Raw genomic sequence first — 23,440 nt, forward strand, 5'->3', positions numbered from 1 at the left:
TCTGCCTGTGTCTCTGACTCTCTCTCTCTTTCTCTGTGTCTCTCATGAATAAATAAATAAAATCTTAAAAAAAAAAAAAAAAGAGGAACTCACACTCAGCTGGATGTGTAAGTTCTACAAGTTGGTTACAAAAATCACCTTCTATCAAGACCCAATGATTCATAGTTATTTATGATAAAGTATTGAAAATACAATTCCAGATGATTTATTACCCAAATGCTGTTGAAAATGACTTTAACCCTGAGACGTAGTTCCTTTTTGGTGAACTATTGAACTAGGTTTCAGAAAAGAATCCTAATGATTTTCCACATCCCAACAAAATACATACATGTATACAAAGCTTTTCTTAGCTTTTTCATCAAATGATTGTAAAAGTCCAAAAATTTATATTTTACAGTGTAAAGATTATGTGACAATTGAAGAAAATAGGAAAAAAAAGTTTATTTATAATAGAAAATGTCATAATTGAAGATTATTTAAATAAAATGCAAAGATTTGAAAACAAAATATATTTCTAAACAGAAACAAAACAACAAGTTTGGCCACATGTCTAGGCCTGGGGCAGTAAGGTATATTTTACTGATACAACTCTCTACAGAATTTAAATTATTAAGGAGCTCCGACAATTCTCAGTATTACTTTTTCACTTTCTCCCCACCTCCAATTTTCACTTCTCTTTTCTTTCCTTTTTTAATTTTTATGGACTACATATATATTTTTCCATGATGTGTATGTAAGCACACACACAGCACATATATGTTTAAGAACATTAAAAATGCAATTAAAGTCATTATAGAACACAATTTGAAAATATTTGTCTAAAACCATCATACCTTGAGCTAATAATTCAAATTTTAGAAATTTATTTTAATGAAACTGTATCAGTTGAATAGTATGCCTCCCTCCTGCTCCATCTGGTATGTCCATGTCCTAATCCCCAGAATTTGTTGGTGTTACTTTACATGGAAAAATGAGTCTTTGCAGTTATCATTTAGTTAAGGATCTTGAGATGATAAGATCATTCTGTATTATCTGGGTGGGCCCTAAATCCAATGACTAGAGTTATTATAAGATTAAGGCAGAGAGAGATTACATAGACAGCATGAGGAGGAGGCAGTGTGACCACAGAAGTAGATATCAGAATGATGCAGCCGAAAGTCAAAGAATGCCAACAGCCACCAGAAGCCAGAAAATGAAAGGACATTACCCCATAGAATCCTAGGGTCAGTGTGGTCCTGACAGGTTTCAGATTTTTTGCCCCTAGAACTAGGAGAATAACTTCTATTGTTTATATCCATGAAGTTTGTGGTAATTTGTTACAATGGACTCTAGAAACTAACACAGAAACTATCATAAAAATCAATAAATATGATCATTGTAGTTTAATTTACCATGGCAAAAAATGAAAATAGCATGTTTGCAATAGAAAGATCATTAAAAACTATCTGTAAACATATGCCAGAATATAGATTTCATAGCAAAGTAATACTAAATATATTCAAATTACATAAAATGAAAAAGCATTCTGTAAAATAGCCTGAAAAGTAGAAATATTATTCTACATTTATTTAAAAAACATATATTGGGCATCAATATCCAGAATATATAAAGATCTCTTTCATGAACAACAACAAAAAAACTTAAAAGTGGACAAAGAACTAGACTAGATATTTCTCCAAAGATAGTAATACAAATGACCAACAAACATGAAAAGATTTTCACATTACTAATTATTAGAGAAATGCAAATCAAAAGCACAATGAGCTATCATCTCATACCCATTAAAATGCCTACTATAGGGAAAAAAAAACAGAAAAGAATGGGTGTTAGCAAGGACATAGAGAAATTGAAATCTTTGTGCACTGTTGGTGGGAACGTAAGATGGTACAGCTGCCATGGAAAACATTATAATAGTTTCTCAAAAAATTTAAAAAATTGAATTACCATATGATCCAGCAATCCTACTTCTGGGTTTATATCCAAAAGAAATGAAAGCAGAGTCTCAAAGAGATATTTGTACAGACAGTCATGTTCACAGCAGCGATATTCATGACAGCCAAGAGGTGCAAGCAGGCCAAATGTCACTGACAGATGAGTGGATAGATAAAATGTGGTACATACACACACAGGAATATTATTCAGCCTTAAAAAGTAAAGAAGGAAGGACATCTTGTCATATGCTATAACATGGACAAAACTTGAGGACACTATGCTAAGTGAAATAAGTTTGTCACAGAAAAACAAACACTGTGGGATTCCATTCATATGAGACATCTAAAATAGTCCAATTCATAAAACAAAGTAGGATGGACAGTGGTTGCCAAAAGCTGAGGCAGAGAGGGGTTGATAACGGTGGAGATATTGTCCAATGGTTAGAGAGTTTCAGTTTTGCAAGATGAAAAGCCCTGGAGCCTGACTATGTACAATGTGAATATACTGAACACTACTAACCTATACATATAAAAACAGTGAGGATGATTAAAACGATCAAATTGTATATTTTAAATATGTGTGGCTTGTTGCATGTCAATTATATCTCAGTAAAGCTATTTTAAAAATATATTGGTAAGTGTAAGTTTAGCAAGTAACTAAAACAGAGACTCCAAAGTCTGGCCAGAATCCCAGCTTTGCCACCTACTAGTGGTCTGACCTTGGGCAAGTCTCTTAATAACTATTCTGTAGCTTTCTCTTTTGTAAAATAGGCTTGATAATAAGACCACCTTACAGAATTGTTCTTTGAATCAGATGAATTAATATTTGTAAAGCAGGGTCTATCTAGTATATTGTGCTAAATAAATGCTGCGACCTAGCAGTCTCACTCTTGATGTTTTCCAACACACAAATGTTAACAGGGATTATTTGCAAGTAATTGTTCTATGAGAGATTTTAATTCTTTTCTTCTCAGTTTATCTGAATTTTAAAAACTTTTTATTACCTATATAATTTTTATATTAAGCAATATAATTTTAAAAATAAATACAAAATAAGTCAGTTGAACCATCTAGTTTAGAAGTTTATATCTCCTGGTAATACTAAAGAAATAATTTCTGAACAAATGTGGATTATTTATTATATTTCAAAAATCCTTCTAAAATTTTTAGCACCATTATTTAAAAAAAGAGACACTATGTGTATGAGAAAAATAGAGTTACCATAACAGCCTGTAATTGTTGTTATGAAAATTATGGTTTATAATCCCCTAAATTTGTATAGTAATGTCATTAACTATTATTTCCTAATTGTATATAGGCTGGGTGACAATAACACAAGTTAAATGCAAGACTGCAGAAGTGTTTTATATAGATGCCATAACCCATTATTTTTGTAACACTAGGAAACTCCATGGTAGATTTGGTGTTGATCCTGCTTTTCCCCTGGACAGAGTCAGTTCTGGTCTGCTCTATCTTTCATGACTGTGATGATGGCCATATCCAGATGCTAAATACTCAGGGGACACTCTAATACAGTGTTAAAGACTCTGAACACTTCATTCCCTAAAGAATGTAGCATTCCAAGAGAAAACAGGCCTCCTTCTGACACTAGTAAAATTGTGAAGGTGTGTGATAAATCAAGCATCAGGATGAGAAGCCACAAATTCTTTAAGGTGCTCTACCTCTTAGTGAGTCCTTGCTGCTCTCTTTCCAACACAGAAGCAATCATATATTTTAAATAATAATAACAAAGCTTATAAACACACATCAATAGAAACACCTACAAAGTATTTCAAACATGAAGTGTTACAATAAGCTACTATGCCTTAAGGAAGCTATTGTAAGTGGGAATCAGAATAGTTAAGATAAAACTAACAATCAAGGGGCGCCTGGGTGGCTCAGTGGTTGCATGTCTGCCTTTGTCTCAGGTTGTGATCCCAGGGTCTGGGGATCAAGCCTACATCAGGCTCCCTGCAGAGCCTGCCTCTCCCTCTCCCTCTGCCTATGTCTCTGCCTCTCTCTTTGTGTCTCTCATGAGTAAATGAATAAAACCCTTAAGAAAACAAAAACAAAAACAACTAACAATCAAAACATGTGAAATGTCTTCAGTTATTTGAGGGGGTTTATTTTGAGTGGATAGACAGAAATATTTTGTCTTTAGGGTACTGTTTGTTCCATGTTCTTTCTTTTTTTGCCTTTCCTTTCTTTTCCTTTTTCCTCCCTCTCTTCCTTTCTTCTTACAGAAGTTTTCATTTCTTCATATTCACAAAACAAAAACTACAGGGGTTTAAATGTATTGTTTACTTAAAACATCAACTTTCTAAGGAAATCAAAAAATTTTAACAATCTGTAATAATGAATGTTTTCTATATGAAAGAAAACAAAATAATGGCTTGTTTTTCAAATAAATTTGACTGGAAACTAGAATCATTTTTCCACTAAAGAAATAAGATTATTTTAACCAAAACTACATAAAAAATTGTTTCTAAAATGACCAGCATTTGCATTTTCTAGAATGCAAAACTATCTGCTTCAGAGCAACAGAAATACGTAAATCATGACTATTAGTATGAATTAAAATTTGCTAAATAAATATACTTTACCAAGGCAATTATGTAACTCCTATTATTTGTTTCATTTTTACTTTTTACTGTGGTGTAAATGACATGAAGTATAAAAGTTAAGTGTACACCTTGATGAATTTTTATTTACAGTCATGACCTATCAACAAGATCAAGATAGAGAACCCTTAAAAGACAGTATTTCTTTCAAACCTAAGTGTATAACTCTCCCCTGTGGATGATGTTAAAAATGCAGACTCCTAGGCCACACACTCCCAGAGATCATACCAATACCATACCAATAGATCTGGGATAGCATCCTTGGGGCTGAAATTAATATTGAGGAAGCACCTCCACTTGGAGAAACTCTACCCTTGAAGAAACTGAACATAACTCATGGCTCTAGAAGTTTCATCCCTCTCAACTTGAAAGATAATTTTATTAGGAAATTTAGAATTTTTACCAAGTAAGAATATATTGGCTTTTGATATCCTTAAGAGTAGTCTTAAGTTTAGTGTTGTGTTTTTTTCTTTCTTTGAGCCAGTCTTGCAAATGAAGTCTCCATCAGTCCATGGCAATGAAAATTTCCAAGTCCCTAGTGAGATTTTCATAAAGTTAAATGTGTTTAAAGGGTTGTCTTTTGTTTTGTGATTATGTTCTTCTCATGTTCAGGACTTTGAAATGTCATTTCTTTTATGAAATAATTACAATAGTAAAATAGTAGTTTATTTTTAACATAGAAAAATAGAGTTAGAAACTGTCTCTGAATTTCAAAAATTTGGGCTAACAAGCCTCCAGGTCTGCTCCTGAAATTTGAACTGATAGCCACCAGGGGAAGCAGCGTGCCACAGCCTGTACAGTTTTAAAAGAAGGGGAATTTTCTCCGCAGGAGCACGTCAATTTTTTTTACTGTTCCGAAAAATGGCATTAGTATCTTTTCTCTCATGAGATAAGTAATATATCCTCTCTGTAGAAAACTTTCAAAGACTAGGGGGGAAAACCCACTAAACTATTGTTGATATATTGATTGTTTTTTTCCAATGTTTTTCTATGTACAATTTTTAAACAAGAATATATATGTAAATATATATCGATCTTGCCCTTACCAGTCCCCGATATTTTTCTTCAGCATTTTCTAGTGTCATTAAAAATCCTTTCAATGTAGTTTTTTCTGTAGAGTGTCCTACCTTATGAAAGCATCATAATTTAATTACTCCACATTTTAAATTTTATTTTATTTTATTTTATTTTATTTTATTTTATTTATTCATGAGAGGCACAGAGAAAGAGAGGCAGAGACATGGGCAAGAGGGAGAAGCAGGATCCATGCAGGAAGCCTGATGTGGGACTCAGTCCCGGGACTCAGGGATCACGCCCTGAGCCAAAGGCAGACACTCAACTGCTGAGCCACCCAGGTGTCCCCACATTTTAAATTTTAAACATAGAGGTTGTTCCCACTTTTTAAAAAATGTAAATATAACTATGATTAACACTTTTGTATGTATTTTAAAAGATCATATAAAAACATTTAAGATAGATTGTTAAAAGAAAGAAACAGGGAGGGTAGAAGCATTTTTTAATACCTTTGATATATATATATTGTCATTCAACTAGCTATTGTTATATAAATCCACAACTGACTTGGCTTAAAATAATAACCATTTATTATTTCTGTACATAATATTGGATGGGTTCTCTCTTGCAGTTGCATTCAACTAGGGTGGGAATATCTGAGATGACTTCACTCTTGTGTCTGGCACCTCAGCTGGGGTAGTTGGAATAGCTGGGGGCTGGTTTGGCCTCTCTATTCAGTAATCTAGCCTGAACGTACATGGCAGCTGGATTCCATGAGAGTGAAAGTAGAAACTACTAGGCTTCTTAAGACTCAGATCTAGAAATCAAAACAAGTCTTGGCACCAACTCAGATTTAGGGGGAAGAGAAATAGACTCAATTTTTTAATGGAGAAATTACAAAATCATATTGCAGAAGGGCATGTGGGATTGGAGGCATTGTTGTGTCCAGCTTTGGAAACAAGTGACCACATATTATGGTATTATTTTACAAAGTATCAACTTATTTTTAAAAGTGTAAGCAAAAAAAAAAAAAAAAACCAAAACAAAACAACAAAAAAAAAGTGTAAGCAAAACACTCATGCATCAGATTGGCATGAATTAAAAAGTGTCAGCTAGGATGTATAGCAGTAGTAACTCTCCTATATTCCTGATAGGGGTATAATCTTGAACATCCACTCTAGGAAACAATCTGGCATTAATTGTCAAAGATCATAGGGTATATACCCTGAAAAAATGGGTACACTGGTAGATCAGATACATGTAGAAGAAGGATCATAGCAGCATTATTCATAGTTCACTACAGCTCCAGACTGAAAACAACACTAAAGTTCATTGATTTTGGAATAGATTTTAAGAAAATGTAGAATATTATAGAGAAAAAAAATGAACAAATTATGCATTCAGCAACATGGATGGATTTTTCAAACATAATGTTGAATATAAAATACAAGTCATTGACAGATTTATAGACTTTGATTTTATGGGCACCTGGGTGACATAATCAGTGAAGTGTCTGCCTTCAGCTCAGGTCATGATTCCTCCACTCAGGATCCAGTTCCAGGTCAGGCACCCTGCTCAGTGGGGAGTCTGCTCTTCTCTCTCTACTCCTTCCCCCTGCTCATGCTCTGCCTCTAATAAATAAATACAATATTTTTTAAAGGAAATTTAAAAAAAGGATTTGATTTACTTATGTAGAACATAGAGTTCTATAACAAGCAAATGCACACTATTTTTATGGATACATTTCTAAGTGAATATAACTATAAACAGCAGGAAACTATTTACCATATTAAAGGCAAAATATGAGTTTGGCCTGGTAAGGGAGGAAGAAGGATGGAGGGAGGATCCACGCAGAGGAAATAGCTTGACTGGGTGATAGGAAGGAGTTTGCTGAATTTGAGAAATTTAAAGGAAATCAGTGAACAAAAGGTGCAGGAATGTAGAGGTCATTTTAAGGATTTTCAGACTTCATACTAAAAACAATGAAATGCCATTGAGTGGTTTTAAGTAGAGGACAAACAGATCAAATTTTCATTTTCAAAGAGTAATTTTGTCTGTCATATGTAAAATAGGTGAGAGAAAGTGAAGAGTAGATCCAGGAATATAGTTAGGAATATGTTTTAAATGGCTTCAGGTGAGAGATTATATGGCTGCAAGTGGTGCAGTTACAGTGGATTAGAGAAGAATGGAAGTGGGATGCCTGGGTGGCTCTGTGTCGGCGGCTACGATCCCGCGCCCGGGCCTGCAGACCAGGGGGCTGCACGCGGGTAGAGAGCGGCTTGCGGGTACCTGGACTCTGTGGCCAGTGTGGCCAGTGTTCCCCGCACGACGCGGCCCGCCGGGTGTAGTGAGGGGCCTGGCTGAGTGCCCTGCCCATGACTCTGCCGCACATGGTGCACTGCCTGGAGCAGCCTTGGGGACCTCAGGATGCCCTGGAGCGTCCCACACTCGGGCGAGGTCAGGCCTCTTCCTCTGGGAACACCTGCTCCAGCCCTGCTTGCTTCCCTCCTGTCCCCACCCCGCCCCTCCTCCCCGCCCCCTCCCCTCCTCCCTTCCCCTTCCTTCCTCCCCCCCTCCCCCTCCCCCCCCAGGCGTCCATTCCAAGTGCCCCCGCCCTGGTCCTGGGCCCACACCCTGCACGGTCTGGCGGCTTCTGGTACCCACTTTGCTCCCGCGCCTCTACTCTGGCCCCGCAGTTTAGCAGAATGACAGGATGACAGGTTGTGCCCTGTGGCATCAGGCCGATAGTGCGGCGGGGGGGGGGGGGGGGGGGGGAGGGTACGCAGACCTACTATTATTCTGAATATGAATTTGCTATTTATTCCCAATGTTGATTTGATGTCCTAGGATCAAACTTCTTGCCAAATAAAAGTTTGAACCGTGTCGTCAAAAAAAAAAGAAAAGAAAAAAAGAAAAAAAACCACACCCACAGATCTGCCTTTAGCTCAGGGTATGATCCCAGGGTCCTGGGATCAAGTCCTGCATCAGGGTCTCTGCTCCCTCCCTCCCAGCCTGCTTCTCTCTCTGCCTATGTCTCTGCTTCTCTCTGTGTGTCTCTCATGAATAAATAAAATCTTAAAAAAAAAAAAAAGGAACAAAGAAAGAAAAGAAAGTAACTGAGATAGGCTTGGAAGGTAGAATCAGTAGGACTTGCGGACTGGGGAGTTGAGAGAAGAGTGATTTAGCCTGACTCCTATTTTCTGGCATGATCAACAAGGTGTAATTGATGAAGAAAGGGAACACTAGTGGTGAGCTGGCTCTTGATTTTGGAGCTTTGGGAGACATACAAGTGCAGATGCTGCCCAAGCAGTGAATAAATAAGTGATCTGAAGCTCAGAAGAATACCTGAACCAGAGAGAAATTTGAATTTTTAAAAAATTTTAACATACCATTGCAGTAAATGAAATAGAGCATAGCTGGTACCACGTAGTAGGTAAAATGACTCAGAAAGGACAATAGAAGCAAGAAGCAGTGAAACTGTTAAAATTATCTATGTGCAAGGTATTGCATGTGATGTGAGACACACAAAGGTAAGATATGGTCCCTAGTTTACTGCCAAGTGAGGGTGACAGACCCTTTCGCAGATCATGTACATTTTACCGGGTAAGTGACAAAAAGCACAGGGTGCTGTAAGATCCAAGAGGAGGCCAATGAAGTCTGGAAAGTTGAATAAGAATTAGCCAGAAGAACAAAGGTGGGAAAGGCATTCCAAGCAGAAGCAATACAATGCACACAAAAGCACTGAAGCATGAAAATGATGTCTGGCAAGCAGGCCAGTGGCATAAGCCCATGGAGTTTAAAGGTGGTGCAGTAGGTCAGACAAGAGAGAGAGGGAAAGGCCCAATTATGGAGGGTCTTGTATGCTTTGCCAAGGAGTTGGGAATTTAATCGTAGAATAGAGGAGTGACATGGTCCTACGTGCCTGTTAGGGATCTACTGAAGCCAGGCACGGAGGTTGAGGACAAAGCTTAACACAGCAGAATTGCTTAGGGCAGAAGTAAGCTGCTACATGTCTGGGGTGGCGGGTACAGAGGAAGCATCCACTTGATAAGCACTGGGCACCACTCTTCCATTCAAGGAGCCTGTGTGGAAGGTCACATCTACTTAGTCTCAGGTTCTTCTCGGCTTTAGATGCAGGTGACCCGGATTCGGGGGAGATCGTGGAAGCCCAGGTTTTAAGTCTTCAAATTCCTACAAAACAAAAACAAAAACAAAAAAAGCAAAAGCAAGCAAACGACAACCACAAAAACAGAGCAACTGAGTGGCGAAGCCCAAAGGCCTGGGCAAAATTTACAGCAAAGCCAGGGCACCCAGATTCCAGCGGTGGAGCCATCGGGGCCGGGGCAGCGGCAGAAGGAAGCCCGCGGGCGGCAGCGGCGACGAGGCCCCGGCCCTGCGATAGGCGCGGCAGGTGGGCTCAGGTGCCGGCAGGTGCTCCGGACCGAGCAGCCGGCGGCGCGCAGCCGGGGCGAAGCTGGCCTCGTCGGTTCCCTCCGGGGCGGCGCCGCAGCCCGTGGACCCGCGGCGGCCCCAGCGGGACTGGGCGCCCCGGGGACTGGCCGGGCCGCGACCTGGGCCCCGGCTCCGCCCCGAGGAGGAGCGGCCGCGCAGGGGCGGAGCCTTAGCCTGCGGGGCCCCTGGGACGGAGGAAAGGTCCAGGGGGGAGGACACGGTGGCCAGGGACTTCCAGACAGCAAGCCACCACTACACAGGAACAACAGAAGAGGCTTTTTTTTTTTTTTTTTTTTTTTTCCCCCAGAAAAGTTTTTCTCCATCAGCCTCACTATCAGTTTTCGGAAAAACAAAAACATAAAACGAACTTCCCATAGTATGGAGGGAAAATCCCGTATAAAAATACTGTAAGAAAAAGGAATGAGAGGCAAACTGACATTCCTACAGACCAGGAGCGCAGGCCATGAAGACGTGCCCACAAAACAGCTCAAAACTGTAACCCGCCGTTTCAAAGCAAGCCTACAAGCCATTAAAGTAGTGATTCAAGATGCGAGAGAACCTCCTTAATCAGAATTAGAAAAGCTCAGCACTGAGGTGACAGAATTAGAGGATTAATAATTAGATAATTAATCTATAAATTAAAAGGAATTATGTTAATGCCTTAAAATATAAAGTGAAGAAATAACACTTTTTTAATTTTAAAAAACAAATTCTTTTAAAAATCAAAAAGAAATGAAGAAAGGGGGCAGCCCGGGTGGCTCAGCGGTTTAGCGCCGCCTCCAGCCCAGGGTGTGATCCTGGAGACACGGGATCGGGATCGAGTCCCACATCAGGCTCCCTGCATGGAGCCTGCTTCTCCTTCTGCCTGTCTCTCTCTCTCTCTCTCTCTCTCTCTCTCTCTCTGTGCTTCTAATGAATAAATAAATTAAAAAAAAAAAAACCCTGTCGAGTGAGTACACGGATCTTTTCCAGCAGCTTCAGAGAGCCCCAGTTTTTAACCTGTTGCTGCTTTACAACCTTCCTCCTAGTCATCTTTGTATCTCGTGGCCCCACTTAGTTCTTGTCACAAAACAGGTACAGAATACTTTTGTTAAATAAATGGAGCTTAGTGCCTGTAACAACTCCCTCATTCCTGATCTCCAGGACTCAGAGAAGCCTTCAAAGATACGACTATCACTAATCCAGCTCTCTTCTTTCACAGCACTGAGTTCATTTTCCATTGTTATATAGGAGAATAAAAAGAGAAGATCTCTCAGAGATCAAGCACCAGGAATCAAGGCATGTTCACATTCTTTACTTTTTCAATAGTTCTACCTCTCCTCGTGGCCATTGTAACCTGGTATAAGGAAGCCTTCTGTATCAAGTAAGAAATTTTTAGACACAAACATATCCCACCTAAATAACACATATTAATTCATTCAAAGATTAATTCAGCAAATAGTTATTAAGCAACAAATAGTTATCAGGCAGTAATGAACAAGACCGCCGAGTAGGTTCCTGCCTTCATGAAATTACCTTGAGTTGAGAAAGATTTAAACCAGTAAACAAATAAACAAGGTCATTATAGATTGTGATAAGCATTGGTAGGGAAATAAACAAGATGTGGAAATGTTGGAGGAAGCTATTCTAAATGGGAAAGTCAGGGAAGACTTCACTAAGCATATCCGTAGTCTCCTACCGTCTGGTTAGTTTGATAATATTAAAATATTTAATGCCTTCCAATGAATCCCTTTTGTTATTCTCCTTTGGGGCTACCTACAGAACTCTGAAAGGTTTTATTTTATTTTATTTATTTTATTTTATTTTATTTTATTTTATTTTATTTTATTTTTTTGTGTGTACATAGGGTGCTTTATTCTCCACAGAGTGATACATGCTAAGATGGGTTGGGCTTGGGCCGATTTCCCCATATGTACAGAACTGAATAAAGTGGGTCTCTGAGAAGAAGTCTGATTTGCCTTGATGTGGAAAGGGAGAGGAGGAAGATGGAGATGGACATTACAACCAGGGATGTGTTCAGTCCTGTGCTGGTTCTGGCCTGGAATGCAGGGAGATAAGGCAGCTCTTAGGGTAGTCACTTCCAGGCTGGGGCTCCCTGCCGAGCTTGGAGGGCCTTCTGTACCACATCTTCCCACTGGGCATCTGAGATCTCCCGAGCCCAGGCAGGAACCCCTGGTGCAGGCAGGCTTACTCTAGCCATCGTCCTTTTCACCAGCTCCACATGTTCAGGGTCCATGGGAATAGAGCTGTGGTTGCTCAGTCCGGTAGCTCCCTCCTCCTCTTCATCCTCGCTCTCTACTGGTGGGTCTGGCAAATGAAGCCCCAGGGCCTGGATCCGATCCTGAATATCAGCAACTACATCTTCACCATCCCCCACCAGTGCCAGCTCCACCTCCTCTTGCTCAGGATCCTGGTTCAGCGGCTGATAGGAGTAGCCAGCTGGGCCTGCCCCTGTGTCCTCCTGCTCTTCCTCAGGCTCCTCGCTGCTCCAATCCCCAGTGCCTTCTGTAGGGCCCTGGTGCGGCCCCAGTTCCTCAGTCTGATTGGGGAAGATGCGCTCGGGGCCCATGGTGTCTCCCCCTAGAACTACTGCTGCCATCCGGGCAGGGGCCGCTCCTGAAAGGTTTTTATTATTTTTATTTCTCTGAAAGGTTTTTATTTTATTTTATTTATTTATTTATTTATTTTATTTTATTTTATTATTTTTATTTCTCTGAAAGGTTACATGGGTATAGACATAAATATGTCTCATTCCTGACCTTGTAGAACTCATAGTTTAGTGGAAGGGACAGACATGTAAACAGATCAAGTAAATACAACATGACAAAGGGTATACCACAAGTATGAACAGCGATACTGTTCTCCTACTTAACTCTTCTACTTGGGGCCCTAGAGTCCCTGGAAAACTGTGTTTTCTTGTTTGGGTTCCAGGCTGAAAATGCTGCCTGGCTCCCTACATCATCTCAATATTTACTTTTTATTTTTTGGCTAGATCAGCAGTAACTGGACTTGCATGTGATACTAGCTGAATTCCTTCATAGCCAGTAGATCCTAGCATTGGCTTGAGATATATAACTTAAAGTAACATGGAAACTTTACTTAAAAATTACTTTCTTAAAGAGCCCACATTTTTTACATAAAAATTTCCAAATTAAATGCTAAATAGGATTTTTGATCAGATAATTGAAGCTGGTTATTCTCACATAAGAGAATGTATTCAAATCACAGTTGTCATTAGAAGATTGTACTGCATTTCAGGGCATATTTCTATCAATAAGTATGTTAACCAACCCCATTGGTCTGGCAATCAGGCACTAAGTGCTTATTTGAACTGCAGGAATTTTTAAAGACAGATAATACCAACACAGAATATTCTATAAAAGACATACAGAATTAGAAGTATTTGAACAGATACACAGGTATTTTAATTATGTTTTGAAGTGGGTAGTGGTTTATATTAGCTTGTCAACTCTTTTAGATTCATCACAATTCTTTCAGATTCTTCTAAGATTCTCCCAACTACGGGTAATTGCTACTTTCCCCCAAGAGTGGGGTAGCCACATTCCAGGTCCTGGTGTTGGAGACAGATAAGAGCAGTAATGGTTCCCTTTGCCCAATATCCTTCACTGCGCTTATTACAAGGTTTCAGAGTAGAACAGAATTAGCTGTCAATCCTAGCTTTATATGAGGTGGTAAGTGAAGAAAGAGGGGATTCAAGTCCTCCAAAGGCGCCTTCTCTCTCTGTGATACTTTAATGAGGATGACAGCAGGATGGGGGCTTCTGGAAATTCTCACACAGGCATTGGGTAGAATTGGTACAGAAGGAATTACAAGAAGGTCCCTCCAGTGCAAGAGAATGGGTCAGGAAAAAGTCATTTTCTGAAGATATGCACTCCAAGAAGCAATAATTATTTTGGGAGAAAAAGAAAGATTTAACACCTAGATGTAAGCTATGTTTGGGCTCTTAATCTAATTAAACTACTCCATTAATACCTCATGTACATTTCTATGATTGCACTTACCACACTAAAGTATAACCACTGGCTTATGTATCTGTAACTTCGACCTAACTATAAGTTCCTGTAGGTAGAAAGAGCATTTTAGTCATTTTTTACTTGCAAAATCTAATACTGTGTCTGGCACAAAATAGGAACAAATGTGTGTTGAATAAATGAACTGGAAATATAACTAAAGAAGGCAGACATTAAAATGCAATAGGAGGGGGGCGCCTGGGTGGCTTAGTCAGTTAAGTGTCTGCCTTTGGCTTTGGTCCTGATCTCCTGGTCCTGGGACTGAGCCCCACATCAGGCTTCCTGCTCAGCAGGGAGTCTGCTTCTCTTGATTTCTCTCTCCCTCTGCCCCTCCCCACCACTTATTCTCTCTCTCAAATAAATAAATATTTTTTTAAATGCAATAGGCATCTGCATTGGTGCCATATAAAAGGGTTCAGTGAATTACAAATACTGTTAGTGTTATTTATAAATATCTAAGACAGCTATTAAATCAGGAGACATGAGCATTTTAAAAAATGTGTCCCCTATAGTAGTGACAGGTATTCATTAAATTATTCCAAAATGTGGCTGAATTTCTTTCAAAAATATGTAGGTCTAGATATCCAAGCTCTATACACATATATTCATTTCCATAGCATCTATTAAGTACTTGTTATGTGCCAAGTACTAAGACAGGGATTGGGAGTATAAAAACAGATATTCCTAGTCCTTATATGCACAGTCTTTAGTATAGGAGAGGGAAAAAAAGATGTAAAAAAAGAAAAAGTGGGTTAGATTGTTACAGGCTGTGATAAAAGTTTGTTGTCAGTAGAGAGGAGGTAGAGAGGCTGATTACTTCAGATATGCTCCGCTAAGGAGCACAGAATGGGGAAGATGATGCTTCATTTGAGTCTTAAAAAGTGAAAAGGTGGTCAATGGGGTGGGAAGGGGCAGAGGGCAGTTTGGTTTGAATGACCTGCTGGAGAGCGAGTGAAGAAATAGTAACTGCCTGATTCTACATACATTTTAGAAGTTTTTTTGTTTTTTTCTGTATCTGTAAAAAATGCTATTGGAAACTTCATTGAGATTGCATTGAATCTATATATGGTTTTGGCAGTACTGATATTTTAACAGTATTAATTCTTTTTTTTTTTTTTTTTTTTTTGGTGGTGGTGGTGGTGGGGAGGCCAGAGGGAGAGGGAGAGAATCTTATGCAGGCTCCATACTCAGTGCGGGCCCAACATAGGGCTCGATCTCACCACCCTGAGATCATGACTGGAGTTGAAATCAAGAGTCAGAAGCCTAACTGACTGAGCCATCCAGACACCCCAATATTAATTCTTTTATTCCATCAACATGAGGCACCTATCCATTTATTTGTGTCTTCTTTGATTTCTTTCATCAACACCTTGTAGTTTTCAGAGTAGTGATTTTTCACATTATTGGTTAAATTTATTCCTGTGTATTTTGTTTTTGATGTTATTGTAAATGGAAGTGATTTCTTTCTTTTCGTGAAAATTTGTTAGTGTATAGAAACATTACTGATTTTTATATGTTAATTTTATATCTGGAAACTTTATAGCATTCATTAATTAGACCTAACAGTTTTTGGTTGGGTCTTTTGGATTTTCTCTATAAAATCATGTCATCTGCAAATAGAGATAATTTTACTTCTTTCTTTCCAATTCTGATAACTTTTATTTCTTTTTCTTGCTGGATTATTCTTGTAGGACTTCGAGGACTATGCTGAATACAAGTGGTGAGTGGACACACATTGTCTTTTTCCTGATCTTAGAGGAAAAGCTTTCAGCTTTTCACCACTGAGTGTGATATTTGTTGTGGGCTTGTCATATATGGCCTTTATTATGTTGAGATGTAGTCCTTCTAACCCTAACTTAAGAGCTTTTATCATAAATGTTTGTTGAATTTTGTCAAATAATTATTTTGGAAAAAAAAAAAAGACTTAACACCTAGATGTAAATGTGTGACTTTTTCTCCTGAGGTGATCTTATGATTCTTCTTTCAGTTCTATTAATGTGATATATCACACTAATTGATTTGCATATGCTGGACCATCCTTGTATCCCAGGGATAAACCACACTGATCACGGTGAGGTGAATGATCCTTTTAATGTGCTGCTGAGACATACACATGGCCAACAAGCACATGAGAAAATGCTCAGCATCACTTGCCATCAGGGAAATACAAATCAAAACCACAATGAGATACCACCTCACACCAGTGAGAATGGGGAAAATTAACAAGACAGGAAACAACAAATGTTGGAGAGGATGTGGAGAAGGGGGAACCCTCTTGTACTGTTGGTGGGAAAGGATAACTGGTGCAGCCACTCTGGAAAGCAGTGTGGAGTTTCCTCAGAGTTAAAAATAGAGCTATCCTACAACCCAGCAATTGCACTACTGGGTATTTACCTCAAAGATACAGATGTAGTGAAATGCTGAGTACAGGGAGTACAGCCATCAGAAAGGACGAATACCCACCATTTGCTTCGACGTGGATGCAACTGGAGTATATTATGTTGAGTGAAGTCAGTCAATCAACGGACAATCATCATATGGTTTCACTCATACGGGGAATATAAGAAATAGTGAAAGGGATTATAAGGGAAGGGAGAGGAACTGAGTGGGAAAAATTAGGGAGACAAACCATGAAAGACTCCTAACTCTGGGAAACAAACAAAGGGTTGTGGAAGGGGAGGTGGGGGGGGCGGTTGAGGTAACTGGGTGACAGGCACTGAGGAGGGCATTGATGGGATGAGCACTCAGTGTTATATGTTGGCAAATAAAACTTCAATAAAAAATTTAAAAATGTGCTGCTGAATTTGGTTTGCTAGTATTCTATTGAGAGTATTTGCATCTATATTTACCTGAAAAAATATATTTATATTTATTTACTAAAAGTATAACTAGTGTATTTATCCAACTAGTTTTCTTTTCTATTAGTATCCTTTTCTGGTTTTGTTATCAGGTTAACGCTGGACTCATAAAATGAGTTTGGGGGTGTTTCTCCCACCTCCTTGTGTTAAATCTTATTTGTTTTAAAGATTTTATTTATTTATTTATAAGAGACACAGAGAGAGAAGCAGAGACATAGGCAGGAGAAGCAGGCCCTCTCCAAACCCAGTGGGACTGGATCGCAGGACCCCGGGATTACACCCTGAGTGAAGGCAGATGCTCAACCACTGAGCCATCCAGGCATCCCTAATTCTTACTTAAATAGTAAAATCTACCAGTGAAGCCCTTTGGTCCTGGGCTTCTCTTCGTTGAGAGATTTTTTTTTTTTTTAATTACTGATTCAATTTCCTTACCAGTAATTGTTCTATTCAGACTTTGTTTCTTCTTGATTTAGTCTTGATAAGTTGTATGTTTCCAAGAATTTTTTTTTTCATTTCTTGTAGGTTGTCCAGTTTGTTGGTATATAGTTGTTCTAGGAGCCTCTTATAATTCTTATATTTCAGTTGTAATGTCTTTTTCATTTCTAATTGTGTTGATTTGCATCCTGTTTTTGTTCCTTGGTTGGGCTAGCTGAAGATTTGTCAATTCTGTTTACCTTCAAAACAACTCCTCGGCGGCGACTCTGGACGCGAGCCGGGCCCTTCCCGTGGATTGCCCCAGCTGTGGCGGGCGTCGCAGCCGCACCCGGGGAGCCCGGCAGGCGCAAAAAAACAAAACAAAACAAAACAACAACAAAAAAACCCCCAAACAACTCCTGGTTTAGTTAGTCTTCTTTACTGTTTGTTCTCAATTGCATTTATTTCTGTTCTACTCTTTATTTTTTTTCTTCTACTAACTTTGGGCTCATTTCTTCTTTTTCTAGTTCCTTAAGGTGTAGAGTTAGGTTGTTTATTTGGGATCTTGCTTCTTGATGTAGAAAAACAATAAATTTGGTTAGTTGTTTGAGGAGAGCTTAGCATGGGAAGGTATAAGGTTCTGGAGTGATAAGTTTCTAAAAAACTTGATATACTGTGCTAAGGCTGCCATGACAAAGTATCACAGATTGGGTGGCTTAATAACAAACAGGCTAGAAGTCCAAGATCAAGGTGTTAGTAGAGTTCTTTCCTCTAAAGGCTTCTCTCCCTCACTTGTAGATGGCCATCTTCTCCCACGGTCTTTCCACTGTACATGTGTGTATCTTAATCTCTTGTCTTATGTGGACACCAGTCATACTTGATTAGGGCTCAGATAATGACCTCATTTTAATTTAATTACTGCCTTTAATGACCCTATTTCCAAATATAGTTACATTCTAAGCTACCATGAGTTAGGACTTCAACATATGAAATCTGGGAATTGGGGGGGGGGCACGCACAATTCAGTTCATAGCAAAGTTAGATGTCTATTTAAGTCATCCAAATAGCAGAGGGGAGGACAGGTTAGATGAGTCTGGGACCAGGGATAGTGAAAAGCTTCGAAAGATTATTCAAGTATGAGAGATGATCAGAGCCTGAACTAGAAAGACAGAGGAAGAGGATGTGTTGAAAGATGTTAAGGGTTATCAGAGAGACTGGCCTGCAAGCTAATATTCAAACTTCTCAGCAGTCTTCAGTGCCCTTGACATTTTAGCCATGATCCCTCAACACAGACTCATGTTCTGCCACTCAACATCATCACACATGGCATCCTCTAGGCATAAAGACCTTCTCAGTGTCTTTGATCACACTATGCTTTTTCTCAAGGCCAAGCCTGTATGCCTGTTCTTCCTTCTGTCTGAAATGTTCTTTCCCCTTTTCTTAGCTAGCTGAACATGCATTCAGGTAGAGGTAATCAAATGTTACCTTACCCATGAAGCTCCAACTTCCTCTAGCAGCAAATTATTCCTTCCCCTGGACTCTCAGAAGCACTCTGTGCATGGACTCTCTCACACTGTGCTGCGATTATTTTACATTTTACATGCCTGCCTCCACCGATAAAATGGTAAGCTCCCTGTGGGCTAAGACTGGTTTCCTCTCTGTTTCCCTAGAGCCTGACACGGTGATAGCCAATGGCAAGTATTCAATCGACATCTAATAAATGAAGGAGAATTAAATACCACTGAGTACCAGGTGAGGCCTTGCCTGTCCTTCTGTAATATCTCTTTTTAACTACAACACTAGGAAGAGACTAAAGCCAAAAAGTCAGATTTTCCATATTTGGGGCTAAATCTCTTATAAAAAGAAACAAGATATTTTCACAAACCAGCAAGGAAAATTCCAGGGGAAAAGCCAGGCAAATCAGCAGAGTTTCCAATCTGTCACCACTTTAATCCAACTTGTAAATCATTTCTAGTTTAATTTTAAAGGACAAAACACCACTGTCTTCATGTCTTTTTTTATTTAAGAACTTAATGAGTGGTTCCCATTGCTTATCTGATCAAATCCAAGTTTCCCAGTCTGATTTTGAAGACCTTCCACAGTCTGGCTCCATTTCACCTATCCAATCCACTGTCCATACAACTGTCAGAATTATCTTTCTGAAACACAGAATTATTCATTCCCATATTCAGAAATACTTGAAGGTTCCTCATGATTTCAGATAAATTTCAAATTCCTCACATAAGCTATTTGGCCCCCATCTTTTCTCTTCTGGCATATTCTCCCCTAGTCTCTGACAGCTGACTTCCCAAGCTGTCTTTCTCAAGCATTTCTTCTATTTTCCTATTGTTGTATCTCCACAACGTTCCAATTGTTCCTGAACCACTGCAATGATCTCTTCCCTATTTGTTGTAAAAAGTCAGCAGTCCCAACACAAAAGACATCTGACCCACCAAGATTTCTGTTTTCTCTACTCCCGTTGAGAGTCAATCTCTTGGATCAGCCTGAGATCCATGTTCTTCTCAGATTCCCTATGTTTCTGTTAATACTCTATCCTTTCATTACAGTTATATACATAAGTATTGTATCATGTCAAATCAGTAGACTCCATCCACACCAATACCTCTATCTCACTGCTTCCCTTTCTAGTAAAATTCCTCAAAAGATATGTTTTTTTATGTTGTTTCACTCCTCCCATCTTTCGGGCCCACACAAAATAGACTTTCATTCATCACTCACTGAAACTGCTCTTACCAAGGTCAATAATAACCTGCATATTTTTGGAAGCCAAAGCACAATACTCAGTTGTCTTCTTGAACTAACAGCACCACACAGTTGCTCTTTGCTGCTTGGACCATTCTCCTCCTTTGGCGCCTGGAACACCACTTTCTCTTGCTTGTCCTCTTCTCTCCACCACCTATTTGCATCCTTCTCTAGCTTTTTCGCTTGATCTAAGTTGTCCCAACTTGTCCCAACAAGTTGAAGTGCCTAAGATTTAGTCTTCTCTGTATTTTTTTCAAGCACACTTATACTCTGATTTCACTCAGTCACGTTTCTAAATTTCATCAATAGATTAACAAGATCTAGTTTTCTGTCTCCAGCTTTTACTTATCTCCTGAATTCCAGATCCCTATACACCACTGCCTAATCAGTACTTGGATGTCTAATAGGCATCCAAAATACTGTATGTCCAAAACTAAACTGATTTCTCTCCTCTAAAACATGCATCTATCATACCCTTCCTCATTTTGGTCAATGGCCTCTCAGTTCTTCAAGACCTTGGGGTCATCTTTGACCCGTCTTTTTCTCATCTAATACATTAACAAATTTTGATAGCTCTGCATTTAAAATGTATTCAGATTTTTGTTACTGTGCACAACTTTTTCAATGCTATCACTCTAGTTTAAGCCACCATCATCTCTTGCTTGAATTATTTCAATAGTCTCTTAACTGGTTTCTCTATGTAAATGCTTGCCACCCCTACCCCTCAACCTTTGAAGTGGTCTTTTTAAATTTTTTTTAAAGACTTATTTATTTGAGAGAGAGAGAGAGAGAGAGAGAGAGAACACATGGGCGGGGGGAGGGAAGGGAGAAGGAGAGGGAGAAGCAGACTCCCCATTGAGCAGGAAGCCCAATGTAGGGTTCGATCTCAGGACCATGAGATCATGACCTGAGCTGAAGGCAAGATGCTTAACCAACTAAGCCAACCACATGCCCCTGAAGTGGTCTTTATAAAACTTAACTCTGAATATGTGACTTCTCTGTTCAAAACTCTCCAATAGCCTCCCACCTGATGCAGAATACAACTCAAAGTCTTGACTGTGGCTTCCAAAACATTATGTCATCTGTCTCACAACTCACTCTCTGAACTCATCTTCTATCACACTTCCTTTTGCTCAGTCAGCTCTTGAATTGCTAGTCTCCCTGCTATTTCTCATTAATACCAAGTGCAGTTGGGCCTCAGTACCTTTATACTGAACATTCCTTTACCTGAAATTTTCTTGCTCTAGAGAGCCATAGGCTCCCTACTTCCTTCAGGTCCCTTTTCACATTCTACTTTACCAGAGAGGCCTTCCCTGACCACATTACATACACTGAAGACCTTCCCCACCATTCTCTAACTTCTACCTTGCATACTGTTCTTCAAAGCATTCATCACCACTGAATGAAGTATATATTTATCTGTTTTCATTCATCTCCTTCCCCTTGAATATAATCTTCTTCAGAGAAGGTAGTCCGTTTTTATATTCTCAGGACCTAAAACGGTGCTTAGGACCATGTAACTATTTAACACAGAATGAATGAATAAACAATTGCCACATATTAAGACTGAAAGCTCCTATATAGCCTTTACGGATTATATACTTCCATTAATACCTAGCTTAATACCTTGCATATGGTAAAAGCTCAAAATGTTAATCAAATTGAATTGCATCTTATTTCTCTCTGCTTCTCAAAAATGCCCACTCTTCCTTTTTTGACAAGTTTCCATACTGTTACCTGCTTGCTTTCTTCCTCTGCCCTAGGTCACTTATGCTGGAAGCTTTGGCTGCTACTTCTTTAACTTCCTCTTTTCCTGTCTATATTCTCTTACAACTTTAGTTTCTGGGCTTCTGGGAAACTTTATACCTAACTTATAAATTTTATCATAGGTATGTATGTATTGGGCAAAGCATAGTATATGTATAGGGTTTATTACTGTCCATGGTTTCTGGCATCCACTGGGGGTCTTGGAACGTACCTGCTATGGATAACGAGGGTCTATTCTACGAGGTGACATACATGGTAAGTGGTAACAACTATATCAACTGATCCAGAATAGTATGTCAATTTGCATACTACACATCATTATGTGGATATATAATAAGGATCTTAATCTTCTAAAACAGAATTCCTGATTTTAGCACCCATACCTATTCCTCTACTATTCTCCCCCCATCTACTACTCACCAGTGGGAACGCAGTTTCCTATGCCCAAAGTCTAGAAATCATTTTTTTTTTCAAATTGAAACTTTATTCTGAGATAGTAGATTCACAAACACTTGCAAGATCCTTTACTCAGTTTTCCCCCAGTGTTAATATCTTGCAAAATTATAGTACAGTGTGGCAGTTCCTCAAGTGATTAAACATAGTTACCATGTATCCCACCAGTTCCATCTCTGGGTATAGAACCAAGAAAACTGAAAATTTATGTCTACACAAAAATTTGTACACAAATATTTATAGCAGCATTATTCATAGTAGCCAAAAGGTAGAAACCACCCAAATGTCCATAATTTTTTTGTGGTATAGCCATATAATAGAATATAATTTGGCCATGAAAAGAAATGAAGTACTGGTCATGCTAAAACTAGGGTGAATTTTGGAAATATTATGCAAATTGAAAGTGTCAGACACAAAAGGCCACGTATTATATGTGTCCATTCACATAAAAGCCCTGAGTAGGGAAATCTATACAGACAGAAAATAGGGCTGGGGTAGAGTGAAGAAGATGAGGTTAGTGCAAGAGATAACAAGGCTTTGATAGCTTTAAGCATATTTATTTTAAGAGTCACCCTGGCTTCTGTGGGAATAAATCACAGGTGGAAAAGAAGGGAAGCAAAGTAATTAGTGAAGAAGATACTGTACAAACCAAAGCAAGACATGATGGTGGTTTGGACTAGGGATGTGACTTTGGAGGTGGTGTGAACTGACTGGATCCACATATGCTTCAGATGCTAAAAACCAAAGGGTTTGTTGGTGCATTCAGTGCAAAATGTAACAGAAAGAGAAAAGCCAAAGATGACTCCAAGGTTTTGGGTCTGAGCAAGTGGGCAGATGGAACTAGCATTCACCAGACGGAGAAGAGGGCAAAAAGAGCAGGTTTTGATGAGCTACATGTGGGAGTCTAGCTTTGGACATGTCGACGTTGAGATGCTGTGTAGCCAGCTACATACATGTGAGTCTGCAGTTAACTAAAAGTCTGTGTTGGGGCTATAATTTAGGAGTTGTCAATGTACAGACTGCATTTAAAGCCATTAGGTTGAATGATATCAACTAGGGTATTGACTTAGAGAAGAGGTCCAAGACCCTGAGGCCCTCCAGAATGAAGAGGCCTGAAAGATGAAAGAGGACTGGCA

At 39.1% G+C, this 23,440-nt stretch overlaps 1 pseudogene; it reads right to left on the bottom strand.

Annotated features, from left to right (window-relative positions):
* Nucleotides 1-11,860: 11,860 nt before the first annotated feature.
* Nucleotides 11,861-12,629, bottom strand: LOC112917148 (male-enhanced antigen 1 pseudogene; annotated as a pseudogene).
* Between the last annotated feature and the right edge of the window lie 10,811 nt (nt 12,630-23,440).

This window comes from Vulpes vulpes, chromosome 13 (genome assembly GCF_048418805.1).
Source record: "Vulpes vulpes isolate BD-2025 chromosome 13, VulVul3, whole genome shotgun sequence".
Classification (NCBI taxonomy): Eukaryota; Metazoa; Chordata; class Mammalia; order Carnivora; family Canidae; genus Vulpes; species Vulpes vulpes.